This window comes from Micromesistius poutassou, assembly GCF_964030765.1.
Source record: "Micromesistius poutassou genome assembly, chromosome: 11".
Lineage (NCBI taxonomy): Eukaryota > Metazoa > Chordata > Actinopteri > Gadiformes > Gadidae > Micromesistius > Micromesistius poutassou.
Genome location: NC_140281.1, coordinates 13,374,225 through 13,394,106, shown reverse-complemented (window position 1 = coordinate 13,394,106; position 19,882 = coordinate 13,374,225). Strand labels below are relative to the sequence as shown.

Here is a 19,882-nt window from a genome sequence, read left to right as displayed (position 1 = left end):
ATACCACACACAGTTCTCCCTGAGCCGGACCACAAGCGTCCCTCGATTCAATACAAACAGAGCCAGACTATAGTGTCCCTCGATTCAATACAAACAGAGCCAGACTATAGTGTCCCTCGACTCAAGACATATAGAGCCAGACTATAGTGTCCCTCGACTCAAGACATACAGAGCCAGACTATAGTGTCCCTCGACTCAAGACATACAGAGCCAGACTATAGTGTCCCTCGACTCAAGACATACAGAGCCAGACTATAGTGTCCCTCGACTCAAGACATACAGAGCTAGACTATAGTGTCCCTCGACTCAAGACATACAAAAAACATATAGAGCCAGACTATAGTGTCCCTCCACTCAAGACATACAGAGCCAGACTATAGTGTCCCTCGACTCAAGACATATAGAGCCAGACTATAGTGTCCCTCGACTCAAGACATACAAAAAATATATAGAGCCAGACTATAGTGTCCCTCAACTCAAAATATATAGTGCCAGACTATAGTGTCCCTCAACTCAAAATATATAGAGCCAGACTATAGTGTCCCTCAACTCAAAATATATAGAGCCAGACTATAGTGTCCCTCGACTCAAAACATACAGAGCCAGACTATAGTGTCCCTCGACTCAAGACATACAGAGCCAGACTATAGTGTCCCAGGGTGCTTCCTACTCAGGTGGAGGGGTGTGTTCTAGAGTCAGGTGGAGGTGTGTGGTGGTGTGTGTTCTAGAGTCAGGTGGAGGTGTGTGGTGGTGTGTGTTGAGTCAGGTGAAGGTGTGTGTTCTAGAGTCACGTGGAGGTGTGTGGTGGAGTGTGTTCTAGATTCAGGTGGAGGTGTGTGTTCTAGAGTCAGGTGGAGGTGTGTGTTCTAGAATCAGGTGGAGGTGTGTGTTCTAGAGTCAGGTGGAGGTGTGTGTTCTAGAGTCACGTGGAAGTATGTGGTGGAGTGTGTTGAGTCAGGTGGAGGTGTATGGAGGTGTGTGTTCTAGAGTCAGGTGGAGGTGTGTGTTCTAGAGTCAGGTGGAGGTGTGTGTTCTAGAGTCAGGTGGAGGTGTGTGGTGGAGTGTGTTCTAGAGTCAGGTGGAGGTGTGTGGAGGAGTGTGTTCTAGAGTCAGGTGGAGATGTGTGTTCTAGAGTCAGGTGGAGGTGTGTGTTCTAGAGTCAGGTGGAGGTGTGTGGTGGAGTGTGTTCTAGAATCAGGTGGAGGTGTGTGGTGGAGTGTGTTGAGTCCGGTGGAGGTATGTGGAGGAGTGTGTTCTAGAGTCAGGTGGAGGTGTGTGTTCTAGAGTCAGGTGGAGGTGTGTGGTGGAGTGTGTTCTAGAGTCAGGTGGAGGTGTGTGTTCTAGAGTCAGGTGGAGGTGTGTGGTGGAGTGTGTTCTAGAGTCAGGTGGAGGTGTGTGGTGGAGTGTGTTCTAGAGTCAGGTGGAGGTGTGTGTTCTAGAGTCAGGTGGAGGTGTGTGGTGGAGTGTGTTCTAGAGTCAGGTGGAGGTGTGTGGTGGTGTGTGTTCTAGAGTCAGGTGGAGGTGTGTGGTGGTGTGTGTTCTAGAGTCAGGTGGAGGTGTGTGGTGGAGTGTGTTCTAGAGTCAGGTGGAGGTGTGTGTTCTAGAGTCAGGTGGAGGTGTGTGGTGGAGTGTGTTCTAGAGTCAGGTGGAGGTGTGTGGTGGAGTGTGTTCTAGAGTCAGGTGGAGGTGTGTGGTGGTGTGTGTTCTAGAGTCAGGTGGAGGTGTGTGGAGGTGTGTGTTCTAGAGTCAGGTGGAGGTGTGTGTTCTAGAGTCAGGTGGAGGTGTGTGGTGGAGTGTGTTGAGAAAGGCAGAGGTTTATCTTAATACGTCTGCAGTACGTCACCATGCGACTCATTCTCAATATCTAATATATATGGTGCATCTTGAATAAACTCAAGGCACAATTTTCATTGGCTATCAGTATTGTTTCTCACATAAATGTAGTCCATGTTCCGGTATGGGTGGATCTGGTCCGTATGGTCCGTGATTGGTCATACTCACATGTCAATTAAGATCTCTTCCTGATAAGAAGGGGGGTCTTGATCGGTTCTTAAAGGTCCCATGGCATGCTATTTTATGGATGCTTTAATATGTATTAGTGGGCCCCTAATACAGTACTTGAAGACGTTCAAGAAATTCCAAGCCACTACGAGCCAGTCCCACAATGAGCGCTCCACAAACGCGCCGTTTTTAGAGGCGGGTTAAGGTGGAGGGTGGGGGTGTGGCCCTGAGCAGCTTGCGGCCATGGTACCATGCGCTAGTGTTTACAGTGGAACACTAAACACTCCGGGTGCTCCGGCGGGAGTCCTGGAGCTCAATATCTAAATAATATCATATTATATTTAGATATCTATATAATATAATATATATTATCATGGTCAAAAGCTGTTTGTGCCTCCGGATGATATTATGAATCTCAAACGACTGCGTCGGGTTCTCAGATGCCTCTGGTTCTTCCACTTCCACGTAAATATTAAGTACAGACTGAGCCGCGAAGTGGAGGAGAAGGGGATTGTTGCCTGCGGTTGTTGCCCGGGGTTGTCTGCGTCGGGTTGGTTGGGAGGGAGTTGGGAGCCGCGACATGGAGGAGAAAAGGAATGTTGCACAGGCCGCCCCCGGGGCTGCCTGCTGAACGCTGGCCGCCCCTGGGGCTACCCGCCCAGCCCTGCTGCTGCGGCAGTGGTCCGTCGGAGCCCCGCTGGCCGCTGGCCTTCCCCGGGGCTGCCCGGCTCCGACGGACATTCCTGGGCGGCGGTCCTTTTCTCCTCCATGTTGCAGTTCCCAGTTCCTTCTCAACCAGCCCGACGCAGACGGCCTGGGCAGCAATCGCGGGCAACGGTCCCCTTCTGCTCTATTTCGTGGTTCCCAATTCCTTCTCAACCAACCGACGCAGTCTAGTCTTTTCACCATGGGAGCTTTATGCAAGCTTGTGTAATTGTGTTGCGTGTCATGCGCCATAACACCAACAGCAGAATGGTTATCCAAATAGCAAAGAACACTTCCGTTACAGTGTGTGTATTCACACACACACATGCGGCGCACGCACGGTCCTAGCTCATTGTCTCATTGGTGGGCCAAGTTCTTTGGGCGGGCCAAACAGAGAAAGGGGAGGTAACCTGGTCTGGTATGACGTCATAACGGACCGGAAGCCAAATTGAAGTGTTTCAGCGATCCTTTTTTCAAAGACGAGTAAGATAGCTACTTCTCGGTTTACACCTAATACAATTTTTAGCTACTGGGGGACCATAGGGAGGCTAGGGGAACTCAATGACCTCAAGGACTCAATAGGACCTTTAATCAATGCTGTGTTCCAGACTTTGCATATATCATGCTGGCTCTGTGAAACTAGGGTGAGATATGAAGCTTGTGTTCTGGTTAATGTTCTCAGATGAAATCCTAGGAGGGATGACGTGTGGAGCGGAACTGGAGCGACGTTCTACATTCACATGGTTCTCTCTCAGTTCTTTGTTTGTTTCGTACTGCTGTGTGTGTGTATGTGTGTGTGTGTGTTTCAAATCTACTTTGTTTGTGTAGTATTGTGTTTCAGTTAGTAGTACTGTGTGTGTCAGTTGTACTGCGTGTCAGTAGTAAAATGTGTTGGTTGCTTTGTTTGTAACTGTACTGTTTCCGGTATTTTTTCTGTGGGAGAGTTCATTGTTGGTTTATATGAAAGCTAATCTGAATGGGGGACTTTGAGTTATGTAAGCTTTCAGTTTTCTAACGAATGCCAGAACTGCATGCTTCTTCACCTCTCCTGCCAAACACCATCCATCCCTCACTCTACCAACCTCTCTGTAGCTCACTTCATCCCTCTCTCTCTTCATCCCTTTATCTGTTTCCATCCCTCTCTCTCTCCCTCTGTAATCCTCCCTGTCTCTCGCTCTCTCTCCCTCTCTCAGCATTCTCCCCTTTTCACCGCCTCTCCTCTATTCTCTCGCTCCCTCCCTATACTCGCCATTCTTTAATTCTCCCTCTCATATTCACTCTCTTCCTTTCCCTCCCTCTTTCTCTCTCCCCCCTTTCCTTTCTGTAGCTCTCTCTTTCTTATTCTCTTTCTCTCTGTGTTCCTGTGCCCACATCCTGTTTCTTTCTCCTGAGGATCCGGCAGTGGTGGGGGGGGGGTCTCATCTCCTGTAAGAACATCCTAGTGATCAGACTGAAGGTTGTGGTTTCCAGCCCCAGCCAGGACCTCCAGACTGAACCAGAGAAGGTTCTGCTGAATGACTAATGATATTGCCTTTCAAACTAGAATCCCACATCCTGTAATAGTGTCTATGTGTGTGTGTGTGTGTGTGTGTGTGTGTGTGTGTGTGTGCATGTGCGTGTGTGTGTTTGTGTGTGTAATAGGGATATGCTAAATCTAAATCTGTCTTTTTTTCTGGCAACATTTCACTGTCTTTTCACAGCCTCCATAATCCTCTTTCTGAGGCTATTCTTCTCTCTTATCGCCTCAGTGCTACCGGTTTGGGGGTTATTGAGTTTTTTAATATAGGTAACGGTTACCGTTATAGGTAGGTAACGGTTACCGTTATAGGTAGGTAACGGTTACCGTTGAGCAGCGGTAGGCTAGCGGTTAGCCGTTAATGTGTTAGTGGTAAGCAGTGAGTAGCTAGAGGATGCGGAAAAGCAATTATCATAGCTTTGTGTGGCAATGTTGTAGTTGTAAGCATAGCTGGATGTTGCAATATGTTAGCATTTAACATAGCTGAATGCTGAGGTATGTTAGCGCTAAGCATAGCAGAATGTTGTGATCTATGAGCATAGTTGGTTGTGGAGGTTGTGGCCGCTGGCTGTTTAGAGGTTCTGATGGGAAGAGGATGATCGCAGAGGAAGAGGAGGAAGAGGGCAGGTAACTGCTGACGGGGCTAGCTTTGGGAGTCATGGGTAGATCTAGTTGGTCTTCTCGGGGGGGGGGGGGAAGGGTTAAGCCTCAGCTCACCTTCATGTGTCCGAAGTTTAAAGCAGCATTCTCATTAGCATATCCTCCTGGTCAGGGTATTACTTCCTGTCCAGATCAGTGGAGGGGAGTAGAGGTGTTGAGAGAGTAGGGCAGGGGATGAGAAGAGAGCAGATGAGAGGGAAGGGGTGGAGAAAAAGGGAAAGAAAGATATTTTAGTTTTGTCTATTTATTTGTCTTTCTTTTTAGTCTGTCTGCAGTACAACACTCCCACCCCCACTTATCGCTTCTCTCTTTCCCGCTCTCCTATTCTTTCCCCCTTTTTTCTCCTCTCTCCCCCTCCCTCTCTCGGGTTCTGCTGCAGTGATGAATTATTCACACAGAGTTCAAAGAACAAGCTAAAGAGTGAAGAAGAGAGGGAGAGAGGAAGGGAGTGGGAGGGAGAGGAAGGGAACGGGCAAGGAATTGAAGGAGAGGAGCAAGGGTTTGAGCGACGGAGAAAGAAATGCCATCTAACCGGATGGAGCAGGACATACTGTATAAGATATCTTCCTCATAGGGAGGAAGAACTTAAAAATACCCCTGGAACCAGCCGGTCCTAGTCTTCCCGATCCATTTTCCCTGCTTCTCTGAGATAGGAAGGAAAGGGACATTTTAAATGCAGACTCTGTGGACTAGGGTTTCTTCTAGCTTTTCCCCTTGGGACCCAAATACAATTCCAGTGTACCCCCGGAACCCGATCAACCGCACCCTCAGAAAACTCTCACACACCTGAATTGGTGATCATGTGCTCAGAGGTTTCTGAGCCGCAACCAGCCAACTGCGGCTGGATCCTGACCCATGTATGGTCCCGACCCGTGTTGCTATAGGAGTCAAGTGTATGTACAGGAATGTTGGTGTTGCTATAGGACAAAGGAGTGTATCAACTAGTACCTTAGTGTTGCTGTGGGACAGAAGTGTATGTACTGGTACACTAGTGTTGCTATGGGAGACAGGAGTGTATATACTGGTACACTTGTGTTGCTATGGGACAGAGGACTGTATGTACTGGTACACTTGTGTTGCTATGGGAGACAGGAGTGTACAGGTATGCTAATGTTGCTATGGTGGTTCCCCATCTCACTTGTGAGGCAGTTAGATAAAGCGTCTCCTAAACGACTCAATGGAATTTCCATTAACTGCAATTAAAATACGCGCCTCATAGACCCGCCCCCGATCCGTCGCATTTATGATGTCACACCTCCACAACCTCTGCAACCTGGAGCGGATTTCTGCCTCTCGAGGGACTGATTGGCCGGGAATGGACCATGAATGATGAATCAATCTTCAGCCTGTGTGTGTGTGTGTGTGTGTGTGTGTGTGTGTGTGTGTGTGTGTGTGTGTGTGTGTGTGTGTGTGTGTGTGCTAGTGCGTGTGTGGTTCGCAGCTATCTGTTAAGTGTGTGTGTCGTTGTGCAGTTGTGACTGTGTGTCTCCTGCAGGTGTGTGTCTGTGTGTTAAACATAACGACGATCACGAAACACATGAAATAGAAGGCGTGTGTTTATTCATCCCGCTGTTTTAAATGTTTTTGTGCCATCTTCAGTGTTTCATGAATGAGTTGATGTTTCACGGCTGGTTATTCTTGGCGATCATGTGACCGGGGCGTTAAAAGCCTGCGTGGGTGAGTTCTCCTCTGAAGGGACTTCTGCTGGTGGTCTGTGATTATTATGGGATGTGGCGTGACTCACCTCATCCAGAGAGGACCTGAAAGAGAACTGATCCTCTTCCGCTTCTTATCTCCTCCTTTCTGCTGGCTGCTGACGGTGTTCCCGCTCCCCCATCAGGGAACACAGCCGCTCCGGTTTCCCCATCACCTCATGTTCCTCTGGATATTCAAGCCGTGAGCTAATGTAGCCCCCGCTTCACGCCGTTAGCTAATGTAGCCCCCGTTGCGCTGCTAATCGGAGCCCTGACATCTGCTCCAATTCAAACCCGGCTCTCTCTCTTCCCCGGGCATCCCAACCAAAACAACAACAACAACAACAACACAAAATACAGACTGGAATTGAGAAGAAATAAGCAAGGGCACGTACACACCCACACACACACACACACACACACACACACACACACACACATAATAGCTCCATTAGTCATGCATCATCCACCGTCTGTGTGTGTGTGTGTGTGTGTGTGTGTGTGTGTGTGTGTGTGTGTGTGTGGTGACTAACCCCTGCCGTGTCTCTCTGTCTCAGGGTGGGGGGTGTGTGCGCGAGTGTTGTGTGTGTCTGTGTATGTGTATTTGTGTGCGTGCGTGAGAGTGCATTGAGGACAGAGATACTAATTAAACACAAGAGAGATGCCATGACGCAATAGTAAGGTGAGGTTCCTCTCGTCGTCACATAACACACACACACGTCACACACAGCGGAAAGTCACACGCACTGTTCTGCTATAAGAGAGTACGGCTCCATATGCCGACTGCAGCATCGACTTGGTTTCAACAGAAAGGTCTGACTGTTGACGTCAATGGTCCAATTAGGAACAAGGACGTCGATTGTCCAGCGTTTCTGTGACTTTCTTGCAGAAGCTGGGTTGTCGTTGCAGGCTGCGTATGAAGTGGTACTCTATAGTGGAGAGTAGCAGAGCGGCTTGTTCCTGTTCAACACATACCTACACACACACACACGCAAACAACCATACCGAACACACACCGTCTCCCTACACCAAGGACACACTATACAGGCACACACACGTAACACACACACACACACACACTGAAAACACACCTTCTCCCTACAACAAGGACACACTATACAGACACACACATAACACACACACACACCTAACACACACACACACACACACACACACACACACACCTTCTCCTTACAACAAGGACACACTATCTATACAGACACACACACACCTAGTCTAACCGGGAGCAGATTGCTGGAAACAAATATATTATTGATAAGCCTGTTAATTATGTTATCGATCAGACATGGGGGGTTCTCTAAGTAGTACTGCTACCGCTAATTAGATCAATACATTCCTGCTGCGTTCAGGAAGCCCAAGTGTTGTCCATTCTCCCTGGTGTTAGGCCGTATTTCACTCTGAGACCACAGGACCACAATCCACACACCAGAGTCTAGGGGGAGGATAACAAAGTAGTTACAATGGTCAATTCCCAGCTGAAACGTTCTGGGTTTGATCACCAATAACCACAGCCTGTTATCCCCCTATAGCAAAATGACCCCTGTCCCCTACCTGCTGTTTTATGACATGGATCTGAATCCTCTGTGGCTTTGGATGAAACATTGAAACTGCTAAGTGACTAAGATGCAGTCTTTTCCATATCGGTTAATGAGCAGTTGGTCTGATTACTAATGTCCATCTGTTTATCTACAGACTTTGATCCCACTCTTTGAATGTGTCAGATCAACACAGAGGCCCACAGTCATGATTTATATTTATAATATCATTACTAATCTGCTGTTTTCTCATAACTTGATCTGATTTAGCTCTCCCCGTGCTTTGCTTTATTCTCCCTCCCATTATATTTATCCCCTTCCTGGTTTGGGAGGGATCTCCTGTCTTATGGAGGGCTGGAGGATAAGGGTTGCATCATGCCGTCTGGGAAGCCCTTGAGACTAGTACTGGGAGGGCTGTAGAAATAAACTAGGGCAGCTCTGTGTCGGAGTCAGGAGCCGGTGGTTACTATCAGTCCTCCAGGATCTGAGGGCCGCTCTCAGGTGAAGGGGGTCCCCCAGGGCAGTTGACAGGTACCTGGGAGCGCTTACACAGATCAGAGGAGGGGGACCCACTCTGGAATCACACAGAGAAAGTGTGTATGTTTGCGTGTGTGGGTGTGAGGGGGTGTGTGTGTGTGTGTGTGTGTTTGTGTTTGTGTTTGTGTTTGTGTTTGAGTGTGGGTGTGAGGGTGTGTTTTATGTGTTCCTTCTTTTGTGTTTGTCTTGGCATCCTGTTCGGCCTTCCTGTTGAAAGGTCCCTGCGTAACATGCAGGCACTTAAAAAGTGGAATGTATTGTCAGACCTCTGATTCTGATTATTATTAGTGTTTAGTGTATTGTTATTGTACAGGTGTGGTTTTGTATGCTTCCTCTTCCGGAGCAGGAAATGTACCTGCATGGGGATCAAAACCCACTACCTTTAGGTTATCCAGTTAAACACTGTCCTGTTTATTGGTCTTTAACGTCCACAATATCTCCTTCCTCCAGATAATCATCACAGTTCCCAGGACAAAGATACCACAACAAACAGCGATATCTGAGGCGACTTCCCCTCCCCTGTACGTCTTCTGTCCACTCTTGAGAAATATGACAGTTGAACGATATGAATTATGGATGGCTGTTGACCTTTGCCCCTGCATGATGCAACACTTTGACCCCGTCTCCCAGACCTGACAGCCCCAGATGGCCGCCAAGGGAATGGATGCGTCTTGGCGAGACGGATGCTCACGCCAGCTTGACAGGTTGCTACGCTAGCGCTAACCTGACAGGTCGCTACGCTAGCGCAAGCTTGACAAGATGCTAGGCTAGCTTGACAGGTCGCTAGGCTAGCTTGACAGGTCGCTACGCTAGCGTGACAGGATGCTATGGTAGCGCTAGTCTGAATGGAAACGTTTCACCGGGGGGTGACAGCAGCCGTGCTGATCCTGTTGGTTTGGGGACTGGTCTGTTCGTGATGTTGGCTTGTGGTAAGTCGAGGTTAGCTGGGAGTTAGCCACTAAGCGTTAGCATGCAGCACTCACCTGGTCACACACCTGAGGCTTATGTGCTTGCGGTGCTAGCATGACGCCAACCAGCTGTGTGTGCATGTGTGTGTGTATGCGTGTCCGAGTGTGTGTTTATATGTGTGTGTGTGTGTGTGTGTGTGTGTGTGTGTGTGTGTGTGTGTGTGTGTGTGTGTGTGTGCGTGTATGTGCTTGTTCATTGTTGTTGAATCAGATATATGTCACTGTGGTCTTCATATAAGAGGACAGCCCCCCCTCAGTATGTTGACGTGTGTGTAATGTGACAGCAGGCCCACAGCCATCTCTCTTCGTTGCATCCACTTTGGTAATGCTCAGTTTGACCTTTGACCTGTGGCCTGAGAAGCTAAGCAGATAAAAAATCAGGACCATACTTATATTATTCATGTATTTTTAGGCAGTATTTATGTTGTACATTTTATTCTGCTGATTCAGTCTCTCTCTCTCTCTCTCTCTCTCTCTCTCTCTCTTTCTGTCTATCTCTCTCTCTTTTTGCTTGTCTCGCTGGTTGCTAATGTTGATGCTATCTGACAGCCAGTACACATGCTAATCATAACCAATAGTGCCAGTCACATGCAGATGAGCTAATGCCACATTGGTTGGCTCCTCCTCCCACGGCCTCTCAACCCCAACCACCTAGCTCCCTCCTCTCTTCTTATGTCCTCTCCCCTACTCCCACCTCCTCCCCCTCCCCTACTCTCACCTCCTCCCCCTCCCCTATCATCCCTCCTCTCACCTCCTCTCACCTCCTCCTCCCTACCCTCACCTCTTCCCACCTCATCCATTCTCCTTCCTCCCACCTCCTCTATCCTCCCCCCACTGACCTCCTCTCCTCTCACGACTGTCACATCCACCTCCTCTCTAAAATAAAGAAAGAAAGAAACGATATTGAGGGAGGAAGGAAGGGGGGGAGAGGGAGGAAGGAGGGAGGGAGGGGACAAAGGAGGGAAAAAAAAAAGGGAGGATCCTCCCCCTATCGAGAGAGGGAAAGAGAAAGAGAGAGGAAGGTTTGGAAGTAATGAGGGGGGATAAAGGGGGAGAGGAATGAAAGAAAGAAAGAAAACGGATGGAGGGAGGAAGATAGAAGAAAGAAAGTAAGAGAAGAAACATCAATTCCTGTTCCACCCCCCCTCTCTAGACACAGCAGGGGAAAGCATCTGTTTCCATGGCGATGCTCTCCCCCCCACCCCTACCCCTTCCCCCTCCAGTTGAGTCGTTATGTGTTGCCAGCTTCTCCGAGATTGGAAATAAATCTCATATTTTCTCATTCCCTTCAACAATAACGGTTGTGTTTCACTCTAATGTGCATCATAACTTTCATATTAATGATTATCTTTTATTCTCCCGCTTGTAAACATCAAATCTCAGCTGTCAGAGGAGACGCTCGAGTTCTGCCGTTTGAAACATATTCTCCAATAAGCTGGACCAAAAATCTGAAAAACACAAAAATGAAAACCTCAGCCCTTTGCTGAGAGGAGAGGAGGTTCTGCTTGAAGCCAGCATGTCTTAGACCTAGAGAACGGAGAGCTCCTCTCTGATGATCAGAAACCCGGCGGGCTGTCGGTAACCTCCGCAGTTTGGTTATTATTGTTCTGATCTGACAACAGCCAATCGTATTCTGTTCCAAGTCTACCAGGCGATACAGTCGACAGACGACTGCTTCTGACTGATGTCTTCCCCTTGCTCTTCCGTGTGTATGGCTCAAGGTTGTACTTTGTTTTGTTTCACCTGGCCATGTGCGGCCCTCTTGGCCAGGTCACCCTGCACAACACCTGCCCAACAGATGTTGAATCTCAACATGTTCCATCCCGGGATTAATAAAGGATGAATAAAATAACTAAACATATATTCGTACACAAGATGGCTGAACAGCGAGACGAGTCGAGGGCCTGTCTCTGCCCCTCCGTCCTCCTCCCATGGGATTCATATCTTCTATACAGTAGAACCCCCTGCAGTGACGTTGCCACGGTTACAGAACTGGATGTCAAGGCCATTAGGGTCGCTCTGTCCTCCGCTATAATGGAGGAGCTGTTCATGTGTCATCTGTTCATGTTTCAAAAACAACAACACTGAGAGGAAGATTGCTCCGCAGGTTACAGAGATAAACAGGGTCTTCGGTTTCCTGTTAAAGAGAACAAGCAATGGATCCCTGGGTGGTTTGATGAGGCCTCTTCTCTATCTCCAGGTTCCATGATGGAGTGTGATGCAGTTGTCAGGTGTTGGAATACGATTTGCTGCGGTGATTCAGCCTGTAACGCTGTTACCAGTGTTTTACAATCTTGTTTTACAATTTCATGTGCCCATTGAGTGCCTAGTGTAGAGGGTCTGGCGATTTAAATGTCTCCCCACCGACATTGGGAGTACTAAAAGGAACCCTCTGACCACTAAATCATTGTGATTATTTAGCCTGAAACAGATGCAGAGAGAGAGAGAGAGAGAGAGAGAGAGAGAGAGAGAGAGAGAGAGAGAGAGAGATGCACTGATGCACAATAAAAGCAAGAATTTTGTATTATTCTGAGTGAATTTAACACGACTGACTTCCAATGGACATCCACCGATCCAGCAACTCACCTCACATCTAACATACAGCTAACCAAACAAGAGTACAGACAGACTATAACACAGCCTTTCTGGCTGTTAGCCTGCTTTCAGAACACAAACACGTACACACACATATACATGCATATTCACACACATAAGCACACACACAAAAACTCCTGAAAGCTAGTTCTGTTCATCCATTATACATGTGAATTTCTGATGACTTTTCCCTCCTTATGTTTGGTCCTGAGTTTCGTTGTCTTTGTATTTCAGACATCTGCTCATGTTAACTCAACTCACTGTGTCTACTCTGCATTCTGCTGCAGTTACAGTTCAGCGACTCAGAATAACTTAAGTGGGACTTCAGTAACATGTGAATTGCATAATATTCAAACAAGGCTTTGGAAGTAATGTTTCATTATGTTGTGAAGGGACTTGTGGTCTAACAGCCAATCAAATCAATGCACTTTAAATAAATTGGTCCCAACAGGCAAACAGGCAAATCAAATCTAAACAATCAAATCTTTGAAAAAATCTTTTGTGAAAGCCAATTAAATCAACGCAGTTTATGAAGTCTGTCCTAACAGCCAATCTAACCAGCTTCTGAAACTTCCAGAGATAAAATTCTCTGTTATTAAAGGTATAATATGTTATTTCTGCCGCTAGGGGTCTCTCAATGAAAACAATAACAAAATATGTAGTTTGATGACATTGAAGTGGTGTCAGCACAGGAGAGTTGTTAACTTCACCATCATTGCCGGTGTAAATCGTGACTCTGGCAGAAATCATGTTCACAGACAAGTTATTGTATTAAGTTCATTGTTAAATTCATGTAAAGTTTATTTACATTGTCATTTTATTCTGATGAAATGACATTACTGTAACTTTCAATTTGATGAGTTGACTAGCCAACAACTAGCTTGCTGTAGATAATTTGTGGTAGCACAGAGCTGTTATCCCAGGTCAATACAACCCTACGGAAAATACATTGTTGTAACATTGTTGTAACTTTATACCTTTCCCGTACACAGTAAGCCAAAACTGTTTCCCACAGAATTAGATTCTACTTGTGGCGGAACCTGGAGGGGGAGGTTGAAAGTGTCTTTTGTTGTATATTCAAGTTGGTAGGATATTGGATACTCAACAGATATTTATGCTCTGAATTGCAGTTATGTGGCTCGCTATAGAGCCATCTTGTCGTCAATATTTCTACACAATAGGCGTGTCAAAGTACCCTTCCCTCAACAGTAGCCTAGTTAAATCCAATTAAACAGGAGACGTCTCATATTCAAAATGTTCCCAATGGAAACAAAATTCCTCTTTAGAAATAAATAGCTGTTCAGCAGTAAAGAGCAGCTAGAGAACTGCATGGCTTATGGAAGTCAAGTGTAGGAAACTATCGCACGGGTATCTTTGCGGGGAAAAGCTAACAACAATCCTTCATCTGTTCATCATTCGTGTTTTGATTGTGTGACAGATTGTGCTTTGGGAGGAGGGGCAATTCACAGACGCTCCGTTGCAGTGTGTTGGTGAGAGAGTGAGAGAGAGTGAGAGTTCTCAATGAGTTGCTCTCAGCTTTGAAAATTATATAAGATATAACCCATTTTAAATAGTATAAAAAAAGGAAATATGTGGGAAACACTATCTATTGTGAATGGACACAAAGTAAAGTCTGTGTGTGTGACACACTGCATTAGATTGATGGCCTTGTCATAGAGCTAGATCGATAGATATTGATAGCATATCAATAAATAAGGACTACTGGATAACTGTTTTTGTTTTCCCTGGAGGTTAGGGTACAGAGGTACAGGGGTTATGATGACATTGACATGGGACCAAATATATAAATAAAGCTATAAAGGAATAAAGCTACGTATTTATCTTGGTTGTGAATAGTGTTAGTCCACAACTCGACAAAATATATAACAAGTTTATATATTAATGCGGAAATGTTACATTTTAGAATAGAACTGATTCAAGATGCTTGTCCAGAAATAATACTTCCAGGTACAATAACTTATAACGTATACAATAACGTATACTGTGGTCAAGTTAAAGAACAAGTTTTTTCTTTGATGTACTTTGGTAGAATGGAAAATGTATTTATTCATCTTTTGCAATGTAGAAAATCAGTCATTGTAAAAAGGAGGTACTCAAAATGCACCATTATTATTATAATTATTCCTAATGCTATCTGGGTACTGCTGTGTCATTGTGTACTGGAGGGTGTGAGGAGATGAAGGGTTCATGATTTTTTCAGAAGCGTTTTTAGAAGAGTCTTAATTATATCTAAAAGTGAGTGCGCAAGCAGCTTCAGACCAGAGACTGGTTTCACATCTCCACAATGTCTCCTGATGATGAGACCAAGGAAAATAATAATCAAACAAACAAAAGAATATTACATCTCCTATCCCTCATGCACAATCACACACACACACACACACACACACACACACACACACACACACACACACACACACTCTCTCTCTCTCTCTCTCTCTCTCTCTCTCTCTCTCTCTCTCTCTCTCTCTCTCTCCACAGCTCCCATTCTCTATTGTAGTTCTAAATCACACACTTTGTAGTCTATTGTACTCGGTTATAAATACACTCTTCCTCTTCTGGGATCTAAATATATGGACGGCCATCTTGATGTTTCTGTTGGTCTTTGTTCTCCTAGATGTCACTTCACAGTGGGGAGACATCTGAGAGGGGGAGACAGAGGAAGGGAGATAGAGATTTTGATTTGGAGAGGTGGAGAGAGAGGGAGATGGGTTAATAGACAGGGAGAGAGCGAGAGGGAGCAGGAGAGAGAGAGGGGGAGGGAGAGGGACTGATGGAAAGAGATGGGCAAAGGGGAAGGATGGAGAAAGGCAGAGAGACAGAGCGGAAGGGAGAGGGAGGAAGTGGTCTGTGTTCTGATCTGAAAAATGACAAAGTGACAAAACCCATCACCCTCAAACAAAGTTTCACTCTGCTGTGAAATAAATATGCAAATATGTGTTATTAATAATTCCTCTCTCTTTCCTTCCCCTCTCCCTCCATTCCCTCTTGCCGCCTCTCTCTCTCTCTCTCTCTCCCCCCAGCTGTCGGACGCCCACGCCAGCATGATGACCACTAAGGGCCTGTCGGGCAGTCGTAGCCACCACCACGCCATGACCTGTGACCCCTCCTACGACCCCATGACCCTGGAGGGGGCTTCGGCCCACCGGCCATACTTCATGGGCGGGGAGCGGGACAGCCACCCTGCGGACCACCCCTACTACTCCCAGCGTGGCACCGCCCCTGACCTTGCCAGCTGCACCTTCCCCCGACGCTACGCCTCCCACCAGCAGCTGGTCCCGTACACCGGCCCCCCCGCTGCGCCTGCCCAAGGGGGCGGGGCTAAGGCTGGGGGCATGGCCAAGGCCTGGGGGAACAACAACAACCACAGCCTGCTGCTGGAGGAGCAGTTTGACGGACAGGCAGCGTCGCTAAGGCGACACGAGGGCTACCACACGCTGCAGTACCGGCGCTGCGCCGCGGGGGGCGGGGCCGGGGGAGAGCACCCACGCAGCGACTCCCCCGGGCGCATCCGGCACCTGGTGCACTCGGTGCAGAAGCTGTTTGCCAAGTCCCACTCCCTGGAGGGGCCGGGGGGGGGCGGGGGCAAGGGCAGCCCGGATGACCCCGCCTTCCTGCCCCCCTCCTCCTCCTCCTCCTCCTTCTCCGGGACCCTGAAGCAACATGGCCGCCGCAGCAAGAGCAAGGACCGCTCCCGCTCGGAGCCCAAGATGCGCTCGGCCACGTCGGGCTACTGGAGCTCAGACGACACGCTGGACCGCGAGCTGTGTCTCTACCATCCCCCCCTCCCTCCCCCGGCAGGGGGCAGCGGCAGCGGCGGGGGCAGGGCCCACCCCTCGGGCGTCATGACGATGGGCCGACACCCTGAGAGGTCTCAGTCCCAGCAGTTCTACATGGAGTCCTACAACACCATCAGCGCCACCCACCACACGCTCAAGATGTCCCGCAGCAACAACAATGTCAAGTGCACCTCCTGCTCTGTGGGGGGCGGCGGAGGAGGAGGAGGAGGAGGAGGGGGGGGGGGAGTCGTAGGGCTGGGAGCAGGAGGAGGGGGGGGGGGGAGGGGCTGCCGACGGAGCCCTCCAGCAGAGAAAGAGCTCGTGGTCGTCCAGCCTGACGGTGAGCAGGGCCAAAGAGGTGTACCAGAAGGTGGACCTCGACAACGCCCTGGTCCCAGCTCAGCAGGGCCGCACGTGTCACTTCCTGCAGGTAGAGTGTGTGGCCCGCTTCCTGTTCCGCCCCCATGCATGGCCGCCCGCCTTCGTCGTCGCCATCATTACCAGCAGCACCATCATCATCATCATCATACTGTCTGCCTGCTGATTGGCTGCTTTCTGGGTTATCGAGGCAGTGTGTCCCGTGGTTATTATGGGATATTTTGGTCCCCTGATTCATGGGATTATTTGGGGATTATTTGGGGATTATAATCCATCGGATCATTGCCACTTTGCAGCATTTATGTTGTGTTTCCCTTGCGTGTTGTTAACATGACACCAGCTGTGTGTCTTCCATATGTAGGTTATGCATGGTTTCTGGTAGATTAATCATTTTCAGTAGTTCTGGGAACCTGCTCTGCATTAAGCCTCATTATATACATGTGGCTCTTCATTAAGCCTGATTAGATACATTATATATACCTGCATGCACAAGATGACCAAACTAACTTTACTAGTTCAGATCTACTACACAAGTCTTACTGTGTATGTAACTTGGTGTGTGTGTGTGTGTGTGTGTCTGTACAAACACACACACACACACACACACACACACACACACACACACACACACACACACACACACACACACAGACCCTGTCAACAGTTTAACTGAGGGCTTGATGTCATCGCCGAGCGGCCGGTCCCAGGACGGTTAAGGTTCCGTCACTGGTTATCCCCGGAGACCAGGTCAGCCCTGAATCCTAGTTACGGGGCAGTACTCTTTCTCTCTCTCTTTCAGTCTCTCTCTCTCCCTCCCTGGGAGCTCTGATGTTTAGAACAAGACTTCCTTTGTCCTCTCTCTCTCTCTCTCTCTCTCTCTCTCTCTCTCTCTCTCTCTCTCTGAAGAGAAGTGGAGGGGTCTCACCCCTCTAACTTTTCCTCTGTTTGTGAGTGTGAGGATAACTCCCCCTGGTTGATATTCAGCCTGCACTCCGGAACAGACCTCCACACTCCTGACCCTATGGTCAGACCCAAACTGCTCTTATCCAGAACCAGTTCCAGGGACTGGAGGGGCCGGTAGGTTTCGTTTGGTTCAGGGCATTGTGCTCCAGGTTAGACTGTGGAGGGACATCAGGGATCCAACCCAGAACCGTTTCCTCCGAGTCATCCACCACCCCTTCACCACTAGATCCAGGGCTAGCTCGACTTCCTCCTCTCGGGACCCAAAATACCATTTTGTGTGCGTGGGACCTGATCAACCGCACTCAAAGGGATCACCCATTCTGGTGTGCTTCACACTGACCACCTGGATTTCCACCCTAACGCTAACCTCTCTCCTCACTCCTCTCTCCTCTCTCCTGTTTCCCCTCTCCTCTCTCCCCTCTCCCCTCTCCTCTCTCCCCTCTCCTCTCTCCCCTCTTATCTCTTCTCTCTCCTGGTTCCTTGCTCTTCGCTCATCTCTCCCCTCTCCCCTCTCCTCTCTCCTCTCTCCTCTCTCCTCCTCCTCCTCCTCCTCTCTCCTTCTCCTCTCTCCACGCTCCAAAGGTCCCCCAGCAGGAGGACTGGAGCCCCTTCTCGCCCCTGGGCAAGGAGGAGGAGATCCCGTGTCGCCGGATGAGGAGCGGGAGCTATGTGCGGGCCATGGGGGAGGAGGACAGCGGGGACTCGGAGGGGAGCCCGAAGACCCTGCCCAAGGTCCAGGCCCGGCGCGCCAGCTACCTGAAGGCCACGCAGCCGTCGCTCACAGAGATGGCCACGCTGCAGTGAGTCTCTGGGGGCGGGGGGCGTGTGACTGGAGTGTAGTAGTATACTTAAAGCTGAAGTATATAAAGTATAATCTAGCTAGCACGTTGCATCTAGCACGTAGCATCTAGCACGTAGCATCTAGCATGCAGCTAGCGTTTAGCTGGAGAGGATCATGTTTGTGATGGGATAGGGGTAGAGTAAACGTGTTCGGTATAAATATTTATCAAGCCGCCGCAGGCTCCATTTTATAAGACACCCACGCTGCTCTATAGTCTATATACGCCACAACATACCCCTCCCCGTTCAAGCTGTGCACACACTCTCCCTTTAAAGCCACCCAGACGCTTTCCAAGCGCACACTTGAAGACATTCAACCCAAAGAAACACCTTACCAATGTGAGAATTAGAACAAGTGGCTTTTCTTGTGTTAGTTTAGCTTCGTGTAGCATAGCTATTGACACAAACTAATAATGACCTTTATTCCACCACAATAACACACACTCTGTCGCTCTCGCTCCATCTCGCTCCCCCTCCATCCAAGGAGCAATAATGGAGTTTTCCGTGTTCGATGACCGCATGCTATTTTAAGAAGGACATTCACTATTAAACTACACTGAGGACGGTGTGTGTGTGTTTGTAGTTTATCTGTGTGTATATGCCAGAATATTTGACTGTGCAAGCGTGAATTGTATCCGTGTTATGTGTGCGTGTGTGTGTGTGTGTGTGTGTGTGTGTGTGTGTGTGTGTGTGTGTGTGTGTGTGATTGTGTGTGTGTGGGGGGCGGGGGGGGGGGGGGGGGGGGGGGGGGCGTGGGCGTAGGCATGTGTGTATGTGTGCATCCATGTGTGTGGGGCTAGCAAAGCTTCCTGATTGATCAGTATCAGTAAACAATTTCAAGGTAGTCAGGAAACTTTGATTATAACAAGGTTTATGGGCACAAATTAACAACAATGTAAAACAGTACAACAGATAACAAATGTGTATATCTCCCCCCCCCCCCCTCCATCCGCCCTCTCTCCTCAACTAATTCTCCCCTTCATCCTCTCTCTCTCTTTCATTCTCTCTCTCTCTCTTCCTCCTCTCACTTTCAATTCTGATTCCCTTTCTCTCCATCCTTCTCTCTACCCCTCCGCCCTCCCCTCCCTCCTTTTAGGATCTCGTCAGAACATTCCCCAAGCTCCAGATCCGTAGCCATAGTTACCTGCGGGCGGTCAGCGAGGTGTCAATCAACCGCAGCCTGGAGACCGTGGACCCCGCCCACCTCCTCGCCTCGTCACCAAAGTTCCGCTCGCGCAACGAGAGCTACATGAGGGCCATGAGCACCATCAGCCAGGTGGGTAGGGGCCTGGTGGGTAGGGGCCTGGTGGTTAGGGGGGCCTGGTGGGTAGGGGCCTGGTGGGGAGGGGCCTGGTGGGGAGGGGCCTGGTGGGTAGGGGGGCCAGGTGGGGAGGGGCCTGGTGGGTAGGGGCCTGGTGGGTAGGGGCCCCTGGTGGGTAGGGGCCTGGTGAGGAGGGGCCTGGTGGGTAGGGGCCCCTGGTGGGGAGGGGCCTGGTGGGGAGGGGCCTGGTGGGTAGGGGCCTGTTGGGTAGGGGCCTGGTGGTTAGGGGGGCCTGGTGGTTAGGGGGGCCTGGTGGGTAGGGGGGCCTGGTGGTTAGGGGGTCCTGGTGGTTAGGGGGGCCTGGTGGGGAGGGGCCTGGTGGGTAGGGGCCTGGTGGGTAGGGGGGCC

General features: G+C 49.1%; 1 pseudogene across 1 annotated transcript in view; it reads left to right on the top strand.

Moving 5' to 3' along the window:
• Positions 1 to 15,300: 15,300 nt before the first annotated feature.
• Positions 15,301 to 19,882, top strand: part of LOC311355424 (disks large-associated protein 1-like) — a 28,748-nt pseudogene continuing 24,166 nt past the window's right edge. Inside the window, exons 1-4 of the transcript XR_014684171.1 lie at positions 15,301 to 16,233; positions 16,286 to 16,471; positions 17,968 to 18,173; positions 19,310 to 19,489. The product of XR_014684171.1 is annotated as a disks large-associated protein 1-like (transcript). The remainder of the gene's footprint in view (positions 16,234 to 16,285; positions 16,472 to 17,967; positions 18,174 to 19,309; positions 19,490 to 19,882) is intronic.